The following is a 22,477-nucleotide window of genomic DNA, read 5'->3' as shown; positions in this document are numbered from 1 at the left end:
GGGCAGGGTACATTGGGGAATATGCAGGAGGGCTTTTTTGCATGGTATCAAGCAAGGAATCACCTTCTTCCCCCCTTCCATGTGGCCCTTTCCTTTCTCCTCACGAGCTGGATAACATTTTTTGTACCTGAGCCCCATGCTCCCTATCGGCTATTTCTACCGATTTTGTCATTTGATTTTGGAAATTTTCTCTAGCGTGGTCGGCCATTGACATACGTTCCTGTTTCCTTTCTTGGGCCTTCTGCTTTCTAGCTCTCTGCTCTATCTCTTTCCTCCAAAATCGGACAGATTCAAACATAGACGCCCACGTTTTTCTTTTCATTAATTGTTCCTCTAAGTTGGCGAGAACTTGGGAATTAAAGGAGCCATAAAGTGGCCACTTTAATTCCGCGTTACTTTGTTTGGTGTACTTTACCCATAATGAGGTAAACATTATGGCAGAAGGGCCATGTTTAACATACATCGTATGGCCAGGGGTCGCTTCTGGAGGAAGCGGACAGGTAGCCTCCATCTGGGAGTCCTGCGTACACATACAACAACATCATTTCTTGAACTTACTACTGACTGGCATGCTTAAAAACAGATAACAGACACCAGCGGGTTTCTAAAACTCACCTCGCTTGCTTGGCTTTTGCAAAAGTCAATAACAGCAGAATCATACAGAACAGACACCAGCGGGTTTTTAAAACTTCACCTCGCTTGCTTGGCTTTGGCAAAAGTCAATAACAACTTGGCTTTTGCGAAAGTCAATAACAGAATCATACAGAATTGGTGGATGATCAGTCCACCCTTACCTTACAGGGGTAGTTCTCTTCTGCAGACAAAGGGCTGTGTTCTGCTCCAGAAATTATTTGCTAGGGGACTCCAGCGAGGACGCGGTCATGTGGCCCGACCGGGTGGGGAGGGACAGCGGGCGAGTCGTTCGGTCTACCGGAATACAAGAATCCCTCGGGTAGGGCGCCTCCGTCGGAGTCTCTCCGTGCACCTCCCCACCTCCACCGGGCCTGACCTTTGTGCTCGTGGGGTCCCTGTTCAGGCGCCATTTGAAGAACCGGTTAAACCCACTTACTGGGTCTAGGCGGCGGGGGAACCGCCCTAGTCGTCCACACCTTCCATACTTAGTAAAAGGAGACACAGGAGCCTTCGTATGCAGGAGGAACCCAGATTTATTTCAATAGCCTGGGCTGTGGAACAGAGTCCCAAGCTAGTCAGAGACAAGATAGAGGAGGCTGCTACTCACTCTGTAGCTAACAAGCCTTTTATACTTTTTCATCCCAGTCTGTTGGCTGTTAGTTCATTGTTTAATCAGGGCAGTGTTTGCAGTTGATAACCAGATCCAGACAACGTTTGTAGATGGTGACCTGGTCATGGATTGGTACACAAATCATTGTTCACTCAGCTTTGATCAAGGCTTAGTCTTTTCAGGTCATTGTTCAATTGCCTTGATCAAAGCCCGGTCTTTCAAGTCATTGTTTAATCAACCTGATCAGGGCCCAACAGTCAGACCATTGTCCAGATAACCTGATCACGGTGTCAAGGATGTTTATCAGGCTGGGAACAGGAGATGAAAAACAAGCCTGTTTACACAGGGTGTGGGTGTCTCATGGCTTTCTATTGAACTGCAAAGAACAGGGGGGTTGGGTGTGCGACAGTTCCTGGGCAGAAATGCAGGCTGCAAGATGGTCCCCAGGCATCATCAGAAACGACCAGGTGGGTCGTGTGGAAGTGTTTGACACGAGATGGCAATGAAAAAACAATGGAGTCCCGGTACAAATGATGCCGATCATAAGAACACTTTTCCTCAAGTGTTATTATTTTACCGGGCAAAGTCAGGATGGCAGCGTCTGGCATAGTCCCTCCTGCCCTTGCGTCTTCCATAGCTTATAGATTAACACATTTACCTCCCAGCTCTACTTCATGGTCATTATGTCGAATTTTATCCCAAATTTCAGTAGGAAGGACCGTACCAAAGAGCAAGTCGATGTCTTCAAGTATAAGTGTACCAGCAAATATTATCTGGCCTAATTCTTTGTAAAAGGAAGCTGGATTTTTTCGAGGATCTGGTAACTGCCCTTTCAACTGCATTACCTCTGACCTTTTCCAAGGGACATGAACCCATAGCCTACGCCAGTGGGCTTCAACAGGCCCTCTGCCATTATTTTGGGCATTGGTGAGTGCGTTAACAAAGACAGGGGCCTCCTCTCTCATTGGCATAGCGGTCTCTAGAGGGGGTTTGGGGAAGGCGGTCATATCACGGTAAGCTATCAAATCGGTCATAGCTCTAAACATCCCCTCTCCCTGCACATTGCCTCTTTTTATTTGTGACCTGAGGTCCACTAATCCGGTGGGTATCTGCATAAATTAATTCTCGAATCTCTGCATAACCAAGATACACATATATTCAGCCCAGGTGGTCTGTTCCATAATCATCCACTTGGAAAAGGTGGACCGTATTTCTTTAAATGGATAAATATTCCGGCTATTTATCCAACATTCACACTGTTGCTTTTGCAGGTCATCCTCTCAAAGGGACAAAAAGCTGACTGCAGAGCGCAAGGAAGCCAGTCGAGGGGAATTCAATAATCTATATAAATCCTGCTTAACCGTAGACCACGGGGAAGAAGGGAAGGGGTAAAGCTGCAGGGATTGGGCGGATGGGGACTCATTGTCATTCACGTGGCGAGGACAGGGGTAGGGTGCGCAGTCGGTGTCATGGGCGTCAAAATAGGGGGGGTCGGTGTGATGGGGGAACAGTAGGAGGGGCAGTGGGGGCAGGAGTGTGCAGCAAGACTGATGCAGATGCATGCGGGGCAGAGGGTGTCAGCGCAGGGTACATGGGGCATAAGCAGGAGGACTTTCTAACATGGTATCGAACAGGGAATTGCCCTCTTCTCCCCCTTCCATAAAGCCTTTTCCATTCTCTTCACGGGCCGGGCAGCACTACTGCACCCGCACCCTATGTTCCCTATCAGCTATCTCTACAGATTTTTCCATTCGATCCTGTAAGTGCTCCCTAGCATGGTCAGCCATTGACATCTGCTCCTGCTTCCTTTCTAGTGCCTTTTCCCTCTTTGCTCTCTGCTTTATTTCCTTCCTCCACAACCTGACAGACTCAAACATCGAGGAACGAATCTTCCGTTTTAATAGCTGTTCCTCTAGATTTGCCAGAACTTACGGGTCAAAAGACCCATAAGGCGGCCATTGTAATTCTGAGTTACTTCGTTTAGTGTATTTAGTCCAAAAAGGGTAAACATTATAGCAGAAGGACCATGTTTACTATACATGGTGTGACCAGGGGTTTCCTCTGGAGGAAGCAGACAGGCTGCCTCCAGCTGGGAGTCCTGCGCACACATACAACATAAATTCTTAAACTTACTACTGGCCAGCATGCTTGTAAACAGATAACAAATGCAAAAATAACAGTTGATGGACAGAATGCAGAACAATGTCATACATTCAGCCCAGTACAGAGATCTGGGCCTAAATCGATCGTTTTTTTGCACTCCACACCACCCCAGTTCCGACATGGCCATATGCAAATCAGCCTTGACCCTGTGCCTCATGGGAACATTCCAGCCTGAACTGCCAAGCCACGTCTTTCCTGGACCGGAATCAAGCATCCTAGGACAGGTTTCTGGCTATCAGCCATCTTCAGCCAGGATAGCTTGTCTCCAGTGGTGTGGAAAGCATGGGACTCACGTCTGAGCATACCCAAACCACTCGGGGTGACAAATGCAAAAATAACAGTTGATGGACAGAATGCAGAACAATGTCATACATTCACCCCAGTACAGAGATCTGGGCCTAAATCCATCGTTTTTTTGCACTCCACACCACCCCAGTTCAGATATGGCCATATGCAAATCAGCCTTGACCCTGTGCCTCATGGAAACAGTCCAGCCCGAACTGCCAAGCCATGTCTTTCCTGGACTGGAATCAAGCATCCTAGGACCGGTTTCTGGCTATCAGCTGTCTTCAGCCAGGATAGCTTGACTCCAGTGGTGTGGAGAGCATGGGACTCACGTCTGAGCATACCCATCCCACTGTGAAGATGACGCTCTTCTTCTCCCCTGACATCATATATCACAAGAATGATTTTTACAACCTAATGTTATGAATAGTATAAAATGATTGTTCAGACTCTCCCATTGAGAGAGTGAGGAGCTTTGGATTCCAGTGCAGTATTTCATGTAACTACACCAAAGTACTGGGGTGAATAACAAATGTGGTCACAGAGATATAACATATCCTTGTCTTGCAGATAGGGTGAGGACTGGAAAAAACAATGAAATTCAGGTATGCAACAACAAAGATCTAAATACTGAACCCTCATAGAATAGCAGACGTTTGATGCTAATATTTTTATTACCTATGGTTAGATGTGTATGGAACCTCAGATTTTAAGGCGTTGCCTTCTTTTATGATTGTTACAATGTGTTCAATTATTTTTGCTACTATTATATTTATATCTGCAAGTGAAAATAACTTGGAGAAAGTGGAAAAGAGAGGCATTACTTAACAGGCAACTGAGTAGTAAAAGTGAGAAAAGAACTGTAATCAAATTTTTTGAAGAATATGTAATGAAGTGGAATGTGATAGAATAATGGAATGCTTCTTGTCTCATAATGGCTGATTTGAAGAATACACATATCGAGCACAGTAAACTGAATTTTCCCAAATCCATGAGGTGTATCACAACAACCCCAGCACTTTCTATCAAGAAACTCCCCAATTAATCCCCCTTTCCCCATAAGGTTTCAGTCTGTCATGCGTGAATAGGGCACCAGTAGCAGCCGATGTGTGGGTAGAGTGGCGGGCGGGGTTGGGTGGGGTCTGAGGTTCCATGAATTCTGAACCCTTGGGTTCCATTTTGTGCATGGCAGCCATTTTGTGGTTGCCCTCACATAGGCCGATGACTTTAGCTGACTTTTAGTTGTCAGTTGCCTGAAGCTGACCTTGTTAGGCCAGTTCCTTGCCCAGTAGCTGATCTAGATTAAGGATCAGAGCACAGGAGATTGTAAAGTTTGGTATGCACATACACACCCCTTATCCTACTTCTCATCTGTTTCTGTTCCTTCTTTTATGACCTGTTTACGATATGGGTTGTGGTCTTTATTATGGGTTTGTCTGGCTTGTGTAAGAAGGAATGTTGGGCTTTTTGCATGCTTGCAAAAGCTAGGACTGCCCCTTTCTTTTATGCTGAGTTTTGTAACCCTAAGCATATATAAGGCCTCTGTTCTCTGTATTCCTCAAACTCCCTCATTCCGTTGCTAAGGCTTCTGGGTGACGTAGCCTCACTTATAAGTTTAATAAAGATGTATTTTCATATTTCAGCTTCTGTGCCAAGTTCTTTATTATCAAGTATTAGTGAGACCCCTGAGAATGAAGATTTCAGTTCTTCAAATGGCGCCCCATAGTGGGGCTTCATCAGAGAAGTGACTATCTGTGGGAGTGATCTTGTCAGGAGACTGAAATCTACTGAGGAGGACAGAACAGGATTCTACTAAGAAGGTACTCTGTGCACAGGGATTCTTGAGATTCTTTGTTTCTGCAGCCCAGTATATTTCCGATCTTCCTGATTTTGATCCTCCACATGATGTCACTCCTGACTGAGAACTTTTTTGGCGTGAGTATTCTAAAAAAGACCGTTAGGTCATGTAGAACTTGACAGTTAAAATTTGGATAACCTTTTGATTAGTAAAAGTAAGAGTTAAGTATAAGTGTGTCGCTCCCAGTCCTTTGTTCTTTGTTTTTTTGGTTCTTTGAGTCCTTAGTTTTTGGTTCTTTGAGTCCTTTGTTTTTGGTTCTTTGAGTCCTTTGTTTTTGGTTCTTTTAGTCCTTAGTTTTTTGGTTCTTTGGGTCTTTGATTTGGTTATTGCGATTACCAAAGCTGAGGGGTTGGTTTCTTGGTTTTTGATTTGGTTATTGCAATTACCAAAGCCGAGGGGCTCAGACATTTGCGAGTATATCGTTTTTGATAACCCCTTGAAGTTTGAAGCTAGATTAGTGAGCTATAAGATGCCTGATCTTAGCAAATTTGGGAATGTAGCTTTGGAACTTTGGAATTTGTGTTGGCCAACTTTTGGTTTGTATAGGTTTGGATATGCGAATTGCAATTTGTGTAGGCAGGTAATGAGGAGATTTTTCTCTATTTGGTCCTTAGTTGAACGGTGCACGCGCGAAAAAGTACCTTAAGCACTACTTTGATTATAATATTTGCATATTTTGCAAGTATTTTTGGCATGCCTGTTTCCAAGCTCACATAGAAGAATGTGTTGCTATTTTTGGAAGGTACCATAGTATGATGTGAAGTAAATTAGCCGGCTTCCCCTAAAGGGAATATCTAAATAGGTTTAGATTTAAAAACATATTTCTTCCTTGGTGATTTTGTATCCCCAGGGAATTAAAATATGACATAATACAAAACAAGGATCCTTTGTTCTGCACAATTTTATGAATGAAGATATGCAAAACAATTTTTTGGTGTTCTGCTAGCCAAAGCTAGTGAATTGAGTGTATTTTCGCTTCTTGGACATACATCAGTCTGTTGGGCTGTTTTTGCAGTCTTTTAGAACACTATTGAGAAGCGTTTCTTGTAAATATGACTTACAACTAGTATTTGCAAATGGTTTGGTTTAAGTACAGTCTGTGGGCTGTCCTTTATTTCTGTCCTGAGTATTGATATGTGGGTTAAATGTGTGTTTAAATGTCTATGTGGTTTTCTCATTAGTGCAACTTCTGTAAGTGAATAGCGATGGCGCTATTCACGAAATGCATGGCGCGCCGTATTGTGTGTCCTGAGGGTTTGACCCTTTTCTGTTTATGTCTGAAATAAGCTCAAATGTGTGTTTGTGGTTTTTTTATGTTTTCAGTCTATTAAGCAACATTTTGTAAGCATATTCTTGGGTCTGTTACTAAATAAAATTGTCCTTTTTAGAAAGAAAAAAATGGCACAAACATTTTGTCATGTTTCAAGTTAGGCGTCTGTGCTTGGGCTTATAAATGAATGCGTCTAAAAATGATAGGCAAGGGATGCAGCTTGCTCTTATATGTGGAATTATCAAAAATGATTGGATTTATTAAAATAATTATTAATTATGAAAAATAATTATTAAAAATAAGTGCTACAAAATTCTTTTTTGCTATTCATGAAGCTTAATGCTCATACTCTGACCTCCTAGCATTATAATTTTATTTAAGTTGTGCTATCCTGCACAATGAGGACATTAGCATATGGAATTTTACTCAGCGCAGGCGTAAAAAACTCATTTTTCTAAAGATTTACATTGAATATGTTGGATTAAAAATCTCTGCAATTTGTGAATAACATTCTGAGAATGATTAATATGTAACATAATTATAGGATATTTATTTTTATGTGCCCCTAATATCAAAGTCAAATTTGGGTAAAATAGACCATTTAAAACAGCATTCTTGCCGTTTATAATAGCTTTAAAGTGCTTTAGGCTTCAGTAAATGCATACATTTAGGTATAATACAAATTTGCAGGCTGTCCCCATTTGGGGTTTGCTTTTAAATGACCCAGTGAGATCAATTTAAGGTTGATGAAATGAGTACCATTGCAACAAGCATTTGTTCTAAAAACTGGTATGTGTGTGTTATTAGGTTCTGTGAATTATTCACAGTAAATGTTGTTTAATAATCCGGGAACAGAGATAATTTTTTTTTAGTGCCTAAAAAGGAGAAATTATTTTTCAAAATAGAGTGAATTATTGCAGGTTAGGAGGAATTAGGAAGGCTTTAAGTCTTTGTCAGCCTCACAGTGAGCAGAAGCTGGGGGCTAGGAGAGCTGAAGAGGCTGGCTTAAGTTGCGCTAAGATGCTATCTTTAGTTTCCCTGTAAACAATGGAAGAGGCTGTCATGTTGACATGTGTGACCTTTTAAATTAGGGCCTTGTCTCTGTGGAATGCAGAATGACCTTGCTAAACAGGCCTCTAAAAGGTGGAGTTTCTGGTTTCTAAATAAGAACATCAATAAAATTAAAGAACTTAATTCCAAAGCGAAAATATAAAAAAGGTTTCTTTGAAAGTCCCAACATCATGTTAAATGCCCTGCAGAACTGATATATTTGTGTCTCTGCTCTAAAAAAATAATGTCTGCTAGTTGCTTTTATTTGACAGAAAACGAAGTGATGCATTAAGTCTCAGACAAAAAAATAAGACAAAGGCCTTTACTAAAATTTTGAAGACTACATGCCTAAGTGAGAACGATTTGCCAATTAAGAATTATTTTTTACAGTGGGAAATTGTAGGTGCCAAATTAATATGGAGTGTCAGTGTAACAATTTTACTTTTAGGAATGCAAAACTAAGGTGGCTTGATGTTGCAAGCTGACTGACAAGATGGTAACAGTTAAGTAATGGAAATTTATTTTTGTGTTTGTTAATGTGTATCATGTTTTGTCTTCTGATTAAAAGTCATAATTGATATTTGTTTGTTATGAGAAATGTCTCTCTTTTGTGTGTTGTGTATGTTTTTTTTTGCTTCTGCCTACAGATCCTTCATGGATTGTTCTGGGTGATTTAAGCCTGACAAGACACGTGAGTTTGGTTGGTTGAAAGGAGATGTGTTTTTGCATAACTCCTTTGGAAAGAAATGTTCTTGTATTTTTTTTTATGTTTGTGTATTTGGTCCTATCATGAATTGTTCTTGCTGGTCCTGTATGTTAGAAGAGAGACAGTAAAATTGTATTTGACAGCAGATATCCACTAACTGGTGATCTACTGTCAAAAGGAGGGTAAGGATTTTAAACCTAACAAATTAAGCAGGCCCGAATATTGGGTTTTTGGCTGCAGGTTCACAGTGCATAAAATACATGACATGGTGTTGTGTGTCACAGCTCATTCACATATGCTATTGTTTTGTCTATGCTTTTTGTGCTTGATATACAGCAAGTATATCTGATGGCTTGACATGTACGTTTTGTGTTTGTGCGTTTTTTTTATTTTATGCATGTTTTTGTTTTATTTTGCTGCTTTTTGATACTATTACAAGTTTACCTCTGTTGTGAAGGGATATACATGATGATGTGTATCGCTGCACAACAGTTGGATTAATTTGCTAAATTTCACAGATAATGATATTTTCATACTGTGCACGACACAGACAACACTTCACCAGTGTATGTCAATTTGGCTATAAATAGTATTCAAGAAAAATAAAAGAGATATACAGGATCAAAGTGTGTCACCTACTGTTAGTCACTTACTGCCCCCTTCCCTTAAAGGAACAGGCAGCCCTAGATTTATGTATCCTGATTGAACGTAAGGATAAAATTATAGATCTGTGACTCTTGTACATGGTGACCTAATTTCTATATTACATTAGTCAGTTGTGTTCTGCTTCCTAAGTAGTGTATAGCTTTGTACCCTAAAGGAAACCAGGTTTCATTTTTTTCCCTGAAGAAGGAACTGGAACATTAGCTGAGGTTACCGTATATGGTGTAGCGGCCAGCGGGAGAGTTAAATTTGTAAACTATTGTGATTTTTTTTGTGTATCACTAATACTCTTGGTATTGTGTCACATGCTTGACTATCACCCAAGTAATTTCTTGTTCTTCCTATAGATTTTTCTTTTTGTCACTTCTCCCCTGACCGATATCGCATTGTGCCTAGTTATTGGGGATTTTAGCTGTGTCTGTAAAGAAGTTCAAATGTGGATTGTAAGTGAAATAAGTATTTATTGTAGAATAGGATCCCATCCACAGGATAAACAGTCACCAGTAGCAAGGTCCAAGCTCAACTGCCTGGATACTCTAAACATCACAACCACAGAATCTGTACAGAGCATTCCAATGCATGTGGCAACCTGGCAATAGGCTGCATAACTAGGATGCCACACATCTCCCTCCTTATAACAAATAACAATAAACAGAAAACATTATTTTACAAAGTCATTAAAACGAGTAGGTATACGTGTAATCCTTGAAGATTTCCTCGCGATGACAGGACCAACCACAGCCCGATGAGATGAGGTAGCTGTTGAAGGTTCCCTTGAGATGAGAGGACCAATCACGGAGCGATGAGATGAGGTACCTGTAGGTGAAGAACTTGACACAGGAGATTTGGAATTGTCAACAAAGTCTTTCTTGATCACCACAACCCTGTTCAAGTTTCAAATGCGATGATCAGTTGTTTTGATAGCATTACCTAAAACCTTGATGACTTGAATAGGCTTCAAAAATGAAGCAGATAACATCTTGTTCTTCTTACATGGATTTCTTATGAGAACCCAATCACCCACATGCACCACCGTGTGTTTTACAGAATTTCTCAAATCATGAATCCTTTTCCTAGCTTGTAACTTTTTCTCCTGACCTACCTTCCACTCCTCATTTCCAGTTGAAACTTTCAGATGTAGATCATTTACCCAAGGCGGGGTAACCAAAGTGTTGGGACACCTCCATCTGAAGAGCTCAAAGGGTGTTTTGCCCGTAGTGGCATGTGGTGATAACCTGTAAAGCTTAACCTTTTCAAAAACATCTGATCTCCAATCTGAACCTGCAGATTTAGACATTCTAATTGTCTCCTTGAGCACACGGTTAAATCTCTCCACTGTGCCATTCGTCTCTGGGTGGTACAGAGAAGATTTTTTATGTTTTACACCATGTTTAGACAAGAATAATTCCTTCTCCCTAGAGACAAGTTGACTTCCATTGTCCGTCAAAATGATGCTGGGAATACCCTCCCTAGCAAAAAGTTTCTCCAAAAAGAGTATTACATGATTGGATTCTATGCCACGAGTGATTGCAATCTCTGGCCATCTAGAAAAGAAATCTATTAAAACTAGAACATACCATTCAGACCCCGCTGAGTATATAGGCCCAAGGATATCCAGGCCAACTTCTTCCCAAGGGCTGTTTGGAAGTGTTCTGATAATCATGGGCTGAATTTTGGGTTTCGCTACCTTCTCACTCAAAGCACACTCCATGCAGTCCCTAACTTTTCTCTCGATTTCCAAATCCATGCTGGGCCACCAGTACTTGAAAGTAATAGCTTGAAAATTTAAAATAACAGTACCTTTCATAAGTTTCAAAATGAGGTAAAAGGAGATATCCTTGTATCCTTGTTGAGATCCTTTCTTCTTTTCTTCACAAATCCCATCCTCGTCGCCAATGTAAAGAAGTTCAAATGTGGATTGTAAGTGACATAAGTATTTATTGTAGAATAGGATCCCATCCACAGGATAAACATTCACCAGTAGCAAGGTCCAAGCTCAACTGCCTGGATACTCTAAACATCACAACCACAGAATCTGTACAGAGCATTTTTAAAAGTAGTGTGGCTCACTGGTTAGAGGCGGCAGACCCGAGAGCAGAGGACGGCCCGGGACCAGGGTTCGATTCCCGGCACCGCAGGTTTCTGGACCAGGGTCAGCGGACTCGATAATTCTCTCACCTCGGTGCCCACTCTGATCAGCGATCACACTCGGCAACTCTGGGCATTAGCTTGCCTCATCTTCACTAACGGCCCCACCAGACCGCCGGGGATGCCTGGTCTCACGCTGGAGATACCCATTAAGGGACCATCTATCAGGGAAACCAGGAAGGGTTTCGCAGCGGTCGAAGCGCGGAGATACTCCCCCGGGAGTGATTCTAGCGCTATATAAAAACACGCAAAAAAAAAAAAAAATGCATGTGGGAACCTGGCAACAGGCTGCATAACCAGGATGCCACAGTGTCCTAGTCCCATTTCTCTTTTCCTTATTCCTTTCACCAGTCAGCTTTTATTATTATTAGTGTATTGTTCAGGTTCACGCTTCCAGACTGCAGTAATGTACCAGAAACCCCCATATTATGTATAATCCCCTTTTGTATCACCAGACTGGTTTTTAAGAATTTTCTTTAGACTTAATCATGTCGCTATCTACTCTTAGATGATGGAGGATATGCTCTCACACCGAAACCCAATTGAAGAGCCTAGAGGCACTGTTTTTCCTACTGCCTTTGTCTTTGTATTGCCTTTGAGAATGACAGTATATTTTAGACCAGAATTGTCCCCTGGCGTATGGCCACTCCTTTGAAGGTCGCAGGCCACCTGCTTGCAGTCCCCTTGTTATACAATGAACTGTTTAAAGCATCGCACTTGCTCCATCAGACGGCATTGGACATCACAGAACCAGAATTTCAGTGCAAAAGAGCGGAAAAAAAGGATTCCTGTTGTTTTGAGGTTTCCATTGTCCACCTGTCATGTGCTGGTAACCTCTGACAGTGTGCAGTCCCTTGAGCCCCTTGGCCTGAGTTTTGGCCACCCCCCCCCCCTTTTCCTTTGCTCCAACGGAAGTGCAGTGCACCGGAGGATCCAAGATTGGCAAAAGGCACTCCATTCTGGTGCCCATGAAAGAGCAGCCTGAGCGTCCTCTGACACTGAATGATGAGTGTTGGAGTCTGAGAATGGTCCCGGGCCTGCACGAGATGATCTGTGCTCATGATCAATGAAGATCATGCTATCTGTAGTGTCTGCCGCAGAGGAGAGATACTGGTGCACTGCATTGAGATATTGAGACTTTCAAGTGAGCTGTGAGTGTTTGCCAGGAGGGCACTCTAACGGATACTGAGAAATACTATTTTTCAAGGGAGGCCTGAATCAAGAAGCCCATGCAATAACGGGAGCAGATTTGATGGACAATAGAAGCCTACCAGAGAGGCTTTTTGAACGGACTCTGGGCATAGTTGGTTGTACAAGTGATTTCCGTGTGATTGCATAGAATGGGTGTTAGGAGACTGATTCTTATTGTTTTGCTGGCATTGTTTTAAAGTAGTATTCTGTTTAGTAAAAGCAGAATAAAGTCCATTCTCTGTAGAAAGGTATCCCCTTTTCACCTGAGAGCATTGATAAGGATCACCACTGTTTCCCCTGAACACATAGGCTTAGGGTTGTGAAAAATTATAATTTTGTTTGTAATAGTGGTCATTACTTTCACCTGTTGTCTATATGTTCTTAATAATGTGTTTTCTAGTGTTTTTAAGCATAACTTTGTCTTTTGTAGGTTGGATTCCTTTTGCTATCCAATTGACATCTGTACCCACCTCCCAACCTATGTCTCTTCCTACTATTATTCCTTTGCATTCTTTCCATATTTTACCTGAACATGAACTGGTTAGGAGGTCAGAGTTTACTAATAATTCCTTTTGTACAGCTTCTGCATCAACACCAGTAAGTAGTGAACATCAATAATTGTTGGGTATGTGGTCTTATGCCACATTCTACAGATAGAGGTATTCCCTATTTGGTCCTGCCATATGTGGCCTTTGTGCTACTACGTGTGTAAGGAGACCTGTCCTGAGAGAGTTGCTAAGTAATAGGATTATGCTCCAGCAACATCTTGATGATCTGATGAATATGGACCTGGATTCAGATTGACGTGAGTTTAGGTTATTGGCTATGTAAGGGCAAAAGGAGGGTTTGAGGTTCCGTGAATTCTGAACCCTTGGATTCCATTTTGTGCATTGCAGCCATTTTGTGGTTGCCCTCACATAGGCCGATGACTTTAGCTGACTTTTAGATGACCTGAGTGAACTGACCCTGTTTCCTGAAGCTGACCCTGTTAGGCCAGTTCCTTGCCCAGTAGCTGATCAAGATTGAGGATCAGAGCACAGGAGATTGTAAAGTTTGGTATGCACATACACACCCCTTATCCTACTTCTCATCTGTTTCTGTTCCTTCTTTTATGACCTGTTTACAATATGGGTTGTGGTTTTTTATTATGGGTTTGTCCGGCTTGTGTAAGAAGGAATGTTGGGCTTTTTGCATGCTAGCAAAAGCTAGGACTGCCCCTTTCTTTTATGCTGAGTTTTGTAACCCTAAGCATATATAAGGCCTCTGCTCTCTGTATTCCTCAGACTGCCCCATTCAGTTGCTAAGGCTTCTGTGTGACGTAGCCTCACTTATAAGTTTAATAAAGATGTCTTTTCATATTTCAGCTTCTGTGCCAAGTTCTTTATTATCAAGTATTAGTGAGACCCCTGAGAATGAAGATTTCAGTTCTTCAGGTAGATGGACGGATGACAGAAACATATAAACAAACATTTTAAAAACACTTACCTGCTGCATCCGCCCCTCTCGTCTGCAGGCACAGAATCCAAGAGCCCATTGCAGCCAATCCTGATGCTGCTTTCATGCTACTGAAAGCAGCATCAGGATTGCCATGAGTGCCGATGATTTGCGCTCCCAGTTATACTGGGAGCCTGTGCCTGCTTTCTCCAACCTGGAAATGCAGCGCGTGTTGGAGAGAGCATCAGTGTGCATGACTGGCCGGCCTGAGAAGACCAGCCAGACCATCATGCACACAGAATAGCAGTGCAAAGCACTCCTCCACCAGCCTGTCATCTGCCTGGCCCCGCCCCCATTCCCCAGAGCAAAAATGAAATAGAATATTAAACAAGGGTTCATTGCCATTGTCTATTTTTTGGCTGCTGGCAGGTGGGGCGACGCTCCTCCATCATAGCGGAGGAGCCTCCGTTGCAGGGCACTGCAGGACAGTAGAAAGATAGGCCCAGATTTACTAGATTCTCGTGCAGTGCAGTGCAGCACATCAGCCACAAATGCTGTGCTGCGTGCGAAAGAGAGGGCAGGAGAGCGCCATATTTACACAAATATGGCACTCTCCTCCCTTCTCCTTAGTGCCGCTACAGAAATGAGCTGCTGTGCGCCCCGGAAATAACTTTGCACTATAGCACAAGGGTGTCTCTGTGAGTCTAGCATAGGTTTTGTACTGGAAGTCTACTTTCTAAAAAGTCACCAAGTTTTCTTTGTTTTTTCTCCTTTAGGATGCCGTGCTGGGTGTATGTATGCCTGTGAATGGTAAAATACAGGGATAATGCAGCACTGTGCAGTGCGTGTATAGTATATACATGTGCTGGGAGTATGGGTGCCAGTGATTGGTACATGGCATAAAGATGTGGGGCTGTATAGTGCATGTATGTATATGCATGCACTTTGTGTATGTGTGTCTGTGAAGGGCACAATACATGGAAGATTTTGGATTCCATTTTGGGAGACCAGGGGCTGAATGAAGAAATACGAGAGGAGGTAGAGGAATCCCTCAGACACATGTGTTTATTGTTGAATTCTTATAAGCAGGGTGGGACACACTGGAGTAAGGGAGAGCCAGACTCTCCAGTACCCTTCAAAGGCTGCTCTTTGATTCCTAGAGAGGTCACAGGAAGGCTGATAAGAGAATCATTAAGAGTAGGGCTGAGGCCATAGAGTTAACTTTTGATACACATATCACTGTGACGGATGTCCGGGTCTGAACCTCTAATCACTCCCATGGCCTGTGTTATGGAGCTATCAAATTTAGAGCTGCTCCTACTGTGGTAGACTGATTTCTGGAGGAATTGAGAAGAGAGAAGAGTGCACTTCAAAAGGAAGCAGACCCCCAACAAAAATGTCAGAACACAGAATCTAAATCACAATTGGTATCGGGCGGAGGGGGCGAGGCCCAGTGGGGGGATCCTATTGAGTGGATCCCCAACTTGAGGAGTAAGTAGATGGTTGATGCATCGATCAGATCATTGGACGTGTGCATGGAATAGTCAGCACTTCCATATGTCAGAGGAGGGCTACTGTGAAGAGATCCGCGACCGTTGCTGCACCAAACAGATCTTCGCTGTGTACAGTGTTAAGTTGGCAACCCTGTATGCTAGGTGAGGCCGCAGTGAAAATTGCTACCATGCCCATCAGGCCATAGTCCGTACGCACCAGCAAGTCAGTGACCCCGTATGCCAAGTGGGGCTGCCGTAAAGATTGCATCTGTGCCAATCGGGAAGTAGCCTATCTGCGCCACTGGGGCCTCTGTGAAGACTGCCACTATGCAAATTGGGCTGGAGTCCATGCTCAGAGGAGGAACAGTGACCCCACACACCATGGGCAACCGCCGAGACCCATCAAGAAGTGTGGTTGCTCCGGATACATAGTAGGTCAGGCCCCTGCCCATCAGCAGTAAAAGTCCTTGAGCCCAGCAGCCCCTGCTTGTCCTGTGGCCCTCTGAACGGGGTTCTTACATTTATATTTGTAATTTAATATTAAGGGAAAATGGTGGAGGAATGGGTAGTAATACTCACAAGCAAGTTGGATATCTTTATTTGGGAGAGGGAGGAGAATTTCCTTAAACAAGGTAATTCTGGGGGGAAACGTTTGAGGGCAATGCCATATGGTAAACCGCCAGCTAGGGAGCCAGAAGATGGATTTCTTGTGAGGGAAGGTGGGTGGGTGGAGTTTGGTGGAAAAAATATGGCACAGCTTTTGTTCCAGGGCAAGATATTGGACCAAAGGACGTGTTTCTATAAAACTAGGATTATGCTTATTGAATGGGTGGAATTTTTTTGATAGGGGAATTTTGATTTATCACTGTATTAATTTATCTTATAGTAAACCTTCATCAAAAACATCACTCAACCCAACAGGGGCTGGCTGCAAGAAATGCTGGTGTCAAACAAATGCATAGCACTTCCAAGACCAAAAATGACAACATCAGCAATGAGCCACAATTTTTCCACCCACCATTGTTATGTGTGATGAAAATAGCTGACATTAGCTAAGGGAGATTGGGAACTATGAGGACCATTGTTCTGGTGGGCAGACAGGTTTTAGTATGCCTAAAATTGTGGCCCTTTTCAGCGTTTGAGCATAAGGAGATCTCTGATTCTTCATCAGGGCACTGTTTTTAGCATCCATTGTAAAAGAAAATGTACTGAACCTCAAAATAGAAGTTTGTAGCGCACAGGGGTTCCACATAAAACTATGAGTAGGATTTTAATAAACTCCTTTGCCAACATCATAAATAGCGAAATGTAATGCTACGTTTGCAATAGTCTACTCCAGTCATCAAGGGCGTAGTTATTAATAGCTCAACACGTGCACTGGCACAGGGGTGGGGATGAAGTGACCTCAGGGGGCCTAGTGAACCATGATTATTGATGTAATTTAATACTAAAATAACATAAAACAACTGAAGCAATGTCTCAAAATCCTGCGTCCCAAAGATAATTAAATCCTACTGTCACTACCATGTGTTACGTGAAGCTGCTTTTTATTGGGCAATTTAGTGAAAGTAAAGCCACAATTTTCTAGGAAGCTGACAGGCACCACCTACAACCCAAAGTGCTTTGCGGCGGGTCATTCAAGGGATGCTCGCATGCTTTTGCTGCCATCTCTTCTTGCTTCGGGGTGTGGCTGACAGTAATACCTCCAGGGCGTTCCCCAGCCTCCACAGCAGCTCTTTGGCGAACATGCTCAGTGGCACGAGGTCGCCCAGAGACAATCCCTGCGGATTGTCTGTTTTCTAAAGAGCGGCCCATCTCTTAGCTCCATGAGACCCGGAAACCACAGCGCTTAAGCAAAATCCAGCTGGCAATAGAAATCGGCGTTATCCTCGGCAGCCAACCACATCTGCCGATGAATAGGCCTCGTTTTCAATCCGGTGTTCAGACACCACCGCGCGCCCTGCTCCGTGTAAACACTTAAATTAATGTGTTAACATAAATTGACACTGTTGAGGTTATTAACAGATTAGCTATGCTAAAAGGCTGCGTCTATAGTTCTCGGCCGTGCAGCTGCTTGTCTGATATCTGAACACACCCGCGGGGATTTGGAAATCAGCGGGGAATGTTAAGAGGCTTCTGGACCTTAAGAAATGCAGGGCAAAGGAAGGGACCATTTTGCATTTCTTTTCACTGGGCTGACAGCCTTTTTTCTTTAATTCCTCAATTGTTAAAATGGTGGGGCACACCATTAATTTTTCACTTGCTAAGGTTAATTTGGATTTGATGCAAATATTTTGTAAAAAAACAAAACAATGAAGTATCTGGGTGCTTATACGGCACTTTTCTCTTACCCCCTTGAAAGGTATAGATTTGTTTGTCACTACCTCAAATTATTTTATTATTACCCCAGATATGCCACTAATTTAATTGACCCCAGAGGAGTGATTACAAGATTTAGGGGTTTTATCCTCTGTGATTTAGCCCACACAGATCTCCCAAGTGACATAGGGCTATATGTATCAATTGCGCAGAATTCCGGCGTTTGCGAACCCATTTTCGCTAAATGGTATGTATGAAACATTTTTGTTGCAAAATAAGGAATCGCTAAATTTGCCATTCCTTATTTTGCAATTGCATTTAAGGAATTGCAAATTTTGCGATTCCTTAAATCCAATGTATCAAGGAAAAAAACATTCCAAAATGCCATTAAGGAATCGCAAATTACCACCAACTTCTAGTTGGTGGTAAGTTACGAATTCTTTCAAAAAAGCATTATTTTAAAAATCAAAAGGTGCCATGTGACGCTCATACATGCCCTTAGGGCATGTATGTGCGCCGTATGCGCACACATGTCATTTTCAGAAGTGCAGCAGGGTGTTCTTGAGACACCCCTGCACCCTTGAAAATATTCACAATTTGCGATTGGCAAATTGCGACTCGCAATTTCCCCTTCATTCCTATGGGCCTCCTGGCCCATGAAAATGAATGGGAAATTATTCCTTAATTGCGATTAGCAATTTGCTAATCGCAATTATGGAATTTTAAGGAATCGCTAAAAAGAAGCGATTTTCTACATACATACCATTTTGCGATTTCTAAATAGCGATTCCTTAAAAATCGCCATTTAGGAATCGCAAAACGGAATGTTGATACATATGGCCCATAGTCTTACAAGCCTATTAATCATGCACTTTAATAATCTGACATTTATTTTGGACCATCGATACTGGAAAACTAAGTTCTATATCAGAAGTGACTGCCTATTCAAAATAAAATTCTCCTTATGTGCACCAATGTATTTTCATTAGGAGAAAAAACGACCACTGAAAACCCAAAATCAAATAAGTCAATGAAATAAAACAATCATTGCTACCGGGAAACCAGGAAGTGACTGTTTTGGGGGTCTGCCCTTTTCCTTTCTGTGAGAAAACACAAATGAGTAAAGACAAGTCCGCCTATTGCCAACCATCCGCTATACCTTGCCCCACCACTCTATCTTATTCCTCTTCTTTAGTTCTGCAGAAGGTATGGTCAGCAGCCACACTTTTTACTCTACTCACAGCACTAACATCCAAGCTAGGCCGCCTCGAATTCAAGAGAAAACAAAAAAAGTGAAAATCTGGAGCCTTGTCATCACCAGGCAGATCCAATAAGCTAGCAGCTCCTTGGCCAGACTGAATAACATGGGTGAGAGAGGGCAACTCTGCCTGGTACCTCCTTCTATTGGGAATTGATTGCACATGACTCAGTTACTAGAACACATGCTTGTGGGAGATTATACAAAATGTTTACATAAGATAAGAACACAGGGCCACATTTTTGTGGGGGAGAGGGGACTAGGTGATAAAAGACTCACAACTGAGGGAATGATAGTCTTTTTGAAATCTACTATTAGTGCACTGGGTCCGTGAACCTGTGTGCACATGCCGGCTATATTCTAACATGTTTGATGCAGTGTCTCATGACCCACATTGGCATGAATTCATCTGGGTGTTGGTCTACGAAGGAGAATATGATCCCAATCTGTTGGCTAATATTTCAGCTAAGGTTTTGGACTCCACATTGACGAGGGAGACTGGGCCGTATGAAAAGCGTTGATCTGGTAGGCAGCTAGGTATCAGCGTGACTAAAATGGTGTCTACTTTCAGCTACTCCGGTAAAGAATTGGCCTGGGCAGCTCCTGGAGCATTTTGGGGTGTCAGAAGCAAGGCAAATTGCTTGTATAGTACAAGTGGGGATCTATGAGCCTGGGGTGTTCCCCAACCGCACGCCAATTATGGCTTCTGAAGTCTCCTTCTACACTCAACAGGAGGTCCAGTGGCTCATAGACCTCCACTCCTATGGTATTCACTGGAAGAACAGCAATTAGAGGTGGGGTGCCCTCTATAGTGAATGGTAGTAAACCATAAATGCTCAAACACTCATTTCCCAGACAAACTGCGAATTTCCCATCTCCATGTTTGTGAGCCAATACATAAACTTACCTGCAGATTCGTACAAACACCATTGGGTTGCCACCCATGTCCGTCTGGCACTTTCATAATTTTATTTGCCTCAAGTTAGTGGAGCAGAGCAGCATTCTCTGAAGTGACGAATCTCTGTTAAATATTAAGTATACAGGTCTCATGGGCCGATAAGGCTGATTTCCTTTTATTTTCGCTAAGGAGCGCTTATAATATAATTTTACTTAAAATTATGGTCTTAGGGGCTTCCCACGGTGTAATAGCTCATGTGACCAATCCTTCATTCAACATGTCTTAATTTCTGTATAAAGATATTGTCTAATCCCTCATCCACTAATCACCATGGGGCATTATCGCTAAATGTGCTTAGTGCATTTCATTTTATCGCCGGCTATCGCCGGATATTATCTCAGAGATAATGTGCAATTAGCAATGTTTATCTCCAAAGCGATAAAATATTCTGGCGATAGCGGCTCAATGCGCGAATATTGCTGGAAATCCAGGGATATTCAGGCATCATCGCTAATGGGGACTTAACCTGAATATCCACCTCCCATTGGATATACAGGTTAAGAAGTGGTCTGAGCAGGCATTAGGTTTTGGCGATAATCGCGCTTAGCGCGAGTTTTTTTATCACTTCGCCTGCCTTGCTAATAGGTGATAGCTGTGTTAGCGACTGCTTTCAGTTGCTAACAGGTTGGGTACGCCCACTTTGCATGTCATTAGCGATAAATATCGCTGACATGCAAAGCGGGCCCCAAACCTGTAGCTATCGCATACAAGCTGTCGCTAACTGCTGTTAGTGAAAGCTTGCTCATAGGGCGATAAAAATATCGCAGTTTTCACTGGAAAAAGTCCCGCAAAAGCGGCAATATCGCCCTTGCTAATAAGCCCCCATGTTCTCCCGCCCTTCTCCCTGCAACAACTCCAGCAGGATGATCTGACTGCCCTGCTGGAAGGATACATGTATCCTGGGCTCTTTGCCAGTCAGTGGTTGGGCCAAAGGAACAGCCAATACTGGAGAAAGATTGGTGGGATGCTGAGTGAAATATTCGTGCAAGTGCCAAGTGCACCACACATCACAAAACCCCAAAGAGTTTGCCCAGTTCGCAAGACCATTGTTCCCTTGCAGTCTTAGTGCCTGTGGAGGCTAATTTCTTTGTCCATGGTTGAATTAAGTTACCCACCGATAACAGCCAATCAGTGGGGAAGCCCTGCAAGGAGCATCTTGAGGTTATCTAGAACCTGTCAAGTCAAGTGAACAACTAGTGTCACCCCTCTTTTCTATCCTTTAGGGGTGGGCGGAAGTCACGTAAGGGACTTTCGCGGAGTGACACGGAGTTTGAATCAATCTCTGTGCCTCTCCACAAATTTCCGTTACGCGATGCCCGCCCACCTCCCGCCCACTATATTAAATGATAATTAAAAGCCTAAAATTACATTTAAATAAAACTTATCTTTTTGCAGGCGCATCGTTGCCCATCCCGCCTTCTTCTTGGAACTGCAGATACGCGGGAGCCTGCGCATGAGCATTCCTGGCGAGGAATGCGCAGGCACCCGCACATGCGCAGTTCCCAGATGAAGCCACGATGGGCAAGGATGCGCCCGCAATAAGGTAAGTTTTATTTCAATTTAATTTTAGGCTTTTAATTATCATTTAATACGGCGGGCGGGAGGTGGGCGGCCAACTTCCGTTCTGCCCCCGAATGTGCGGAGATTTGCCTTCTTTCTCTGCCTTCTTTGCGCAGGGCAGAATGGGCAAATCTCCGCCCATTCCATGGGCGGAACGGAGATGTCCGCCCACCCCTACTATCCTTCGGTGAAATGGAGCAAACATAAGAGTCTGGCTCAACACCGAGTGAATGAACCGGGGTTGTTAATCCCTGTATTACTTGGCAAAGCCTGCACACACTGTCATATCCAAACAAGCATTTACAATGCAATGGTTTCGCCTTTGGAAAAGTTTGAGCTATTGGCATTGTAAATGACAACATTTGTATTTATGTATTCGTTTTGAAAACAGATAAATAAATGGTATTGTCATTTACATTGCCATTAGCAGTATGTGTTTATGGGCCCAGGTGAGTATGGTAAAATCCCGAGCAGGTGAGCCTGCGCTCTATCAGGCCAAATCAATGGAATAGCACCCACAGTCCTCTGTCACGAAAAAATGTATGTCTGATGGCTTTCGCGCACATACACCAAAGAAAAATTCATTCTGAGCTCAGTAAGGAAATACAAAACACGTTTTGCAAATGCATTTTAGGTAAACATGTTGAAAGGAAAACATAGGGTGAACCCCTTTTTGAAAGCACAAGATACAACCCAACCTTCGACCCAAACTTCAGTGTCTTGCTTTCAGGTAGTGAATAACTGGCAGCCACACCCATTTGGAGCGGGGGTGTTGCGTAAGTGAGGAGCTGCAGTATGGCCCGCGCGACCGACTCCACTGGAAATCTTGATGAGCGCAGATGACTATTTAAATCTTATGATCTGTTCCTATGGTAGCC

The sequence above is a fragment of the Lissotriton vulgaris genome, chromosome 3_1, assembly GCF_964263255.1.
Source record: "Lissotriton vulgaris chromosome 3_1, aLisVul1.2, whole genome shotgun sequence".
Lineage (NCBI taxonomy): Eukaryota > Metazoa > Chordata > Amphibia > Caudata > Salamandridae > Lissotriton > Lissotriton vulgaris.
This window is presented reverse-complemented; position numbering follows the sequence as displayed.